The sequence below is a fragment of the Sus scrofa genome, chromosome 3, assembly GCF_054392235.1.
Source record: "Sus scrofa isolate SSC_HxYL_T2T_F1_AM1 chromosome 3, Sscrofa_HxYL_maternal_Yorkshire_Landrace_v2.0, whole genome shotgun sequence".
NCBI lineage: Eukaryota > Metazoa > Chordata > Mammalia > Artiodactyla > Suidae > Sus > Sus scrofa.
Window position 1 is genome coordinate 58,680,992 of NC_139385.1, and position 6,679 is coordinate 58,687,670.

Below are 6,679 nucleotides of genomic sequence, written 5' to 3' on the forward strand. Positions count from 1 at the left end.
CGTGGCTCAGTGGTTAATGAATCCAATTAGGAACCATGAGGTCGTGGGTTCGATCCCTGGCCTTGCTCAGTGGGTTAAGGATCCGGCGTTGCCATGAGATGTGGTGTAGGTCGAAGATGTGGCTCAGATCCCGTGTGTTGCTGTGGCTGTGGAGTAGGCTGGTGGCTGCAGCTCCGATTCAACCCCTAGCCTGGGAACCTCCATATGCCGTGGGAGTGGCCTAAGAAATGGCAAAAAGACAAAAAAAAAAAAAAAAAAAAAAGAGTAGGGAGGCCCCGAGGGCTGCCAGCTGCCAGCCCCACCCATCTGGCGGAGAAGGCAGCAGCCATGGCTGAGACAGAGGATCGGAGCTGGTGCTATCTCTTCACTGAGACTGACAAGAAGAAGAAGAAAGAGCCAAGCAATCAGGTGGCAAGGGCCGCAGGTGCAGTGGGCATCACCAGTGGGAGCAGCCAAGCCTCAAGTTTGGTGGGCGGGTGGGCAGTAGGGCACGCGCACAGTGCCTGGCTGGGTGACTGTGCAAACATAGGGGATGCCAGACCACAGGGGACGCAGGCCCCAGGCCCACCACCAAGGCTTTGACAAAGGAGGAAGATGAGTGGAAAGATTTTTGAGCAAAAAGATGTTGGTTACACTGGCCTAAGAGTTCAAGCAATGCAAATAAGTGAAAAGAAAGATGAAAATGGAAAGAGAGAAGATCCGGGTGATGAGTAGGAAGAAGGCGGAGGTGGTGAAGGAAAGTCTTTCCGTCAGTGGAAGAAAACAGCTCCCGTACAAGCACCTCCTGCTTCAGTAGTTGTTTCAGAAACCCCAGAACCGACAGTAACTAGTAGCAGGTATAGGCCTCCTGGGACCAGGTTGACCACAAGGTCCACCAGAAATCTACAGTGATACACACTTCCCACCCCTGCGGTCCACTGCCAAGTATGTAGAAAGCCAGAAATACTGAGCCTTCGTAAGGCTTGACTACCTCAGATTTGCTGCACTCATTGTGGACTTCGCTATAAAGTGTTGGTGTGTGAAACTTAAAACCAGCTCTGCTGGATTCCTACCAGAAATCCTGCAGAAGGTCAGCTGATCTGTGTTCTGTCTGATCTGTTGTAAAAGATGAAGATTTTGGTGACCTTAATTAACCCATCCTGTGCCCCATACATCAGCAGGACTCTGTAGGGGGCTGTGGCTATGTTAGACTTCCTGGAACATTCCCCTCTCAAAGGAACTGATGGGTTCAGATCATCTGTATAGGGCTGTGATTTATAATTTAAACTTTGAGTTGTATGCTGAGGTAACCACAAATTAAATTCAACCAAACTTGGGTCCACCAAATGGGAAAAGGGGCAGGGGTGGGAATAATCTTTTTTCTTTTAGTAGTTTTTTTATGTAGGTAGGGCTTTTTCTGTGTTCCATATTAAGGCTTTTTCTTTTTGCTTTTTTTTTTTTTGCTTTGCCTTGAATTAAGCTTTTTGACAGAGCATACTGCTTTGGTTAAGTAACCTATCATATGCATTAGAATCACGAAATGTCTCGTGAATTTGCCGGTCCCTAGGGTGGAGCCAAGTAGCCTTTGCTGTAAAGGGCAGTGGATGCAGGGGCTCTGCTTCAGGTGCTACTAAAGCCTCCTCTAGTTGGGTCTAAGCTGTGCAGTAAACTTCGGTGGAAAGAGCAGATTCACTGACCTGTCCTTATGTTTCGTGGATCTTGCATCATCTTTGACAAGAATTCCAGATGCCCTTGTGCCCAGAGGTATTGAACATTCTATAGACACAGTGATTGTTCCAGCATAGTTCTGTTATCAACCTTCTGGTGTGTGTGTTGTTCATTTGGAGAGTCAGGGGTGAAAGACAGGTGACGTAGCGTTTCTGTTTTTACTAATTACTGCTTAAACTATCCAGTAACTTTTAGTCCTGAAAAGGGACGTCAGGAAGTTACCCAGGGTTACTGAAAAGTATTTCCATCTGCTGAGATAGTCTGGTGACTTCCTAGTTTTGTATCTTTGGTTCAGTCAAACTATATCAAAGTGGCACGTGTGACCACTTGATGCAGAGTCTGGGTTTCTCTATGATAAGTCCCTTTGCCAAATGCAGGAGTTGCAGCCTTTGCTACTGGCAAGAGTGAAGCAAATGGGTGAGTAAAACTAGGGAGCATTTTCCTCTAGGAGTTGAGTCTTCATAACGGTGTCAGTGCCAGAATCATGCTTCTAGGAGGGTAAGAGTTTCCCCTGACAGGACTTGCCAACCCTATCTGGGCAATGATGTTGGTGTTACTTGAGGTGGTAGGCAGGAGGGCTGTGTTCTGATATATTTGGGTGAGTAGCTGAGCCAGCTAAGGAGAAATTGAATGATTGAGAAACAGAGGATTCTTGGTTAATCTGAAGATTTCCTTTGGAAACCAACAATCTTTTAATAAAAAATCCTCTTTGATCTTGAGCCACATGTTTTTCCTCAAAAGTATGCATTCTTTTCCAGCAAAATTTTGTTGGGGTTATGTTATTGAGGAATGAACTGAGATGAATATGTGGAACTGTTATTAATGGCATACTGTCCTAGAAACCTGAAGACCTGCAGGAGACTTAAAAATTCCAACCCTTGTTATAACTTTTAAAAGATTGTGGGAGTTCCCATCGTGACTCAGCAGTAACGAGCCCAACTAGGATCCATTAGGATGTGGGTTCGATCCCTGGCCTTGCTCAGTGGGTTAAGGATGCAGCATTGCTGGGAACTCTGATGTAGGTCACAGATGTGGCTTGGATCCTGTGTTGCTATGACTGTGGGGTAGGCTGACAGCTGCAGCTCTGATTCAACCCCTAGCATAGAAACTTCCATGTGCCACAGGTGGGGCCATAAAAAGCAAAAAAAAAAAAAAAAGATAGTGAAATTATCAAAATGCGCATGAATCAAATTTTAATATGTTGTCTGATGGGTGGATGAGGCTGTCCATTATACCATTTCTTTCTTTGAATTCTCAGGCATGGTTTGGTAGTGCAAGAACTCTGTAAATTTAACAAATTCAATAAAAAGTAAATCTATGGAAAAAAAATAAAAGATTAGGGAGACCACCTGGCAGTACTTAGAGTAAGAGTATATGTACCTTGCGATCCAGTAATTTTGCTCCTAAGTAACTCTTCCAAAGATATTCCCGAATTGGTCCTTAGGGAGAGAGGTAAGGATGTTCACTGCAGCCAGAGCCAGGTCTGTGGATGTGCTCTGTGTTGCCATCTTGAAATTCTCCATGGTTTTGAAAGAGGGACCTTGCATTTCATTTTACAGTGGGCCCTGCAAATGCTGTTGCTGGTCCTGACTGTAGCATTATTTATGGTGGTTGGAAGTTGGTACCAAGCTGGTAGAGTGAAGGATAAAATGTGGGGAGGCAGACCACAGAGCACCTGAGAGCTGTCAGAAGCAGCTGGTTAGCTACAGGGCACCAGGAATGGATCCTCAGAACATCCTGCTGTGGAAAAACTAAGAAGCAGTATTATTTACATCAGTTAAAAGTACATGCACACAGGAGTTCCTGTTGTGGCTCAGAGGTAATAAACCTTGACTATTATCATGAAGACCTGGGTTCAACTCCTGGCCTTCCTCACAGGATCTGGCAGTGCTGTGACCTGTGGTGTTAAGTTGCAGGCATGGCTCGGATCCCGCATTGCTGTGGCTGTTGTGTAGGCTGGCAGCTGCAGCTTTGATTTGACCCCTAGCCCGGGAACCTCCATATGCCACCTGTGTGTCCCTAAAAAGAAAAAAAAAAAAAGGAGTTCCCATCATGGCTCAGCAGTTAACAAACCCAACTAGTACCCATGAAGACAAGGGTGTGATCCCTGGCCTGACTCAGTGGGTTAAGGATCTGGTGTTTCCATGAGCTGTGGCATAGGCCACATATGAGGCTCAGATCTGGCATTGCTGTGGCTGTGGTGTAAGCCAGCGGCTACAGCTCCAATTTGACCCCTACCCTGGGAATCTCCACATGCCATGAGTGCGGCCCCAAAATAGACAAATAATAATAATAATAAATAATAATAATAAAAAGCATGCATGCAAAATCACATGTAAAAAGATACCCATTAAACGCACTGGAGTGGTTGCCTTTGAAGAGAATGGACAAGGGACTTGGGGGTAAATGCAAACAAATTATTAATAAAACAAGAGGTGAGTCTTTGAAACAACCGCATGGTAAATCAGTCAAGCTTGAATTTCTTATTATTCTCTTAGCAAATGTAACCTTTAAGCCAAGAGAGTAATTTCAGTGTGTTTGCAATGTAGGTTTATTATAGGAAAAGGCCCTGGTTAATATGTTACAGATAATTGTGTTTATGATTTAGAGTTAAACTATATTTTAGTTCATAAGACAGGTTTTCACCATTGTCTGGAAGTAGATTGTTCTTATAAAAACCTTTCGTAAGCCAAAGACATGTAAAGTGAAGCCTCAGTTACCTTAAGACTCCTCTTGCTAATGGATTCTTAAATGGAGATAATACACAGGTGCTCGTAGACACCATTTGAAGCTGTCACAGCTTGACACTGAGATACATCGGTGCCACTCTCAAGGCTCAGGGTGAAAAATTCATTGAGTAATAATAAAAAAAAGAGGGAGTTTCCATCATGGCTCAGTGGTTAAGGAATCCAACTAGGAACCACAAGGTTGCGGGTTTGATCCCTGGCTTTGCTCAGTGGGTTAAGGGTCTGTTGTTGCCGTGAGCTGTGGTGTAGGTTGCAGACTTGGCTCAGATCCCACGTTGCTGTGGCTCTGGTGTAGGCTGGTGGCTACAGCTCTGATTAGACCCCTAGCCTGGGAACCTCCATATGCTATGGGTGAGGCCCTAGAAAAGGCAAAAAAGACAAAATAAATAAATAAATAAATATCTTTTAAAAAGAAAGAAGAAATTTTAAAAAAAGAGTTTTAAAAAAAAAGGCTCAGGGTGAGCCTGCCTCTGGAACAGCTGCTGCAAAACGAAAGGTGAATGCTATTTTCGATTTTCACCTTTTTCCCTGAAAGCGAAAATCCTGTTGGGATATCTTTTAGTTAGTGAAAATAGGCACTAATACAGGTCTTTAGTAAAAGCCAGCTGATGGGAAGCATACTTTCAAAAAGTGAGAGCTATATCACTGCCTTAGATGTAATTAACCCAACAAACATAAAAATTGTATAGAATCTCCAAGAATAGGAAAAGCATTTCTTCTCTGCAGAGGTTTATGCAAAATTTAAAAATAAGTAATTTGACCCACAATGCAAAAATATCTTTCGTGACTTGATGAACAAACAGTTCAGGGAGAAGCCAACACAAATGAGTTTTTAAAAATCATTATTTGTATTAAATGGTCAATTACTTTCTTTTATTGTGGTAAAACATACATGCCATGCATTTTTCCATTTTAGCCATTTTTAAGTGTAGAGTTTGGTAGCATTAAGTGCGTTCACAATGCTGTACAAACCATCAACACTGTCCATCTCCAGAACTTGACCATCATCCGCAAATGAACAGTAACAGTCCCATTAAACACCCCATTCCCACCTCCTGCCAGCCCCTGGCAACCCCTACTCTACTTTCCATCTCTAGGAATTTGCCTGTCTAGGTATCTCATGCAAGTGTGACTCTATAATATTTGTCCTTTTGTGTCTGGCTTAGTTCACCTAGCATTATGTCCTCAAGGTTCGTCCCTGTTGTAACATATATCAAAATTTCTTTTCTCTTTAAGGATGAATAATATTTCATCATCATTTTATGTATAGACCACGATTTGTCATCCACTCATTTGTCCATGGACACTTGGGTGGTTTCCACCTTTTGGCTGCTGTGACTACTGCTGAGAACCTTGATGTATAAATATCTGTTCAAGTCTCTGCCTTCAATTCTTTTGCAAGTGGAATTGCTGGATCACATAGTAATTACAAAGTTGTCAACAGCCGAGTTGTTGGAGGTGTGCTGGATGGCAGGGGGACTCAAGTTTTCATTGTGTTTCCTTCTTATTCCTTTTGGCTTCTATGCTGTGTTGCACATTTACGTCTGTCTCCACACTCTGTGGTGTCAGCTGCCTGGACAGAGTATGAGACAGGAGTCTTTTGGATCCAGCCTGCTTCCCCAGATTCCTGGGTGCCCCACTAATGTGGGGGAAGGACTCCCTCCAACCTGGCCCTGGTCTCAGAGGCAGGAGGGAAGCACTTCTAGCTGGCACCTGTGGACAGCATTGTAGCTCACTGCCCCACTGTGCTGGACCGCCCCTGGATGGGGGACATGGCAGCCTGGGACATAGGGAGCAGGCCCCTGTCCTCCACCTCTGGCCTGGGGCGTCTCAGAGCACCCTGTCCTCTCAAAGGCTACTCAGGACTGGGGTGCTCCACCTCAACACTGCACCCTACTGGCAGTACTCACCCTCTTTCTCCAGCAGCTCTGGGGGCAGCCTCCATCAATCAATAATATTTAAGTGGGGGAGGTTGGGGTTGGTAGATAGATACAAACTGTACATTTAGAATGGATAAGCAGTAGTTCCCATCGTGGCTCAGTGGTTAACGAATCCGACTAGGAACCATGAGGTTGCGGGTTCGATCCCTGGCCTTGCTCAGTGGGTTAAGGATCCAGCGTTGCTATGAGCTATGGTGTAGGTCGCAGACATGGCTCGGATCCAGTGTTGCTGTGGCTGTGGTGTAGGATGGAAGCTGCAGCTGCAGCTCCAATTAGACCCCTAGC

At 44.6% G+C, this 6,679-nt stretch overlaps 1 pseudogene; it reads left to right on the forward strand.

The window, feature by feature from the left end:
• Positions 1-327: 327 nt before the first annotated feature.
• On the forward strand, positions 328-949 carry LOC100524981 (protein CDV3 pseudogene; annotated as a pseudogene).
• The last annotated feature ends 5,730 nt before the right edge of the window (positions 950-6,679 follow it).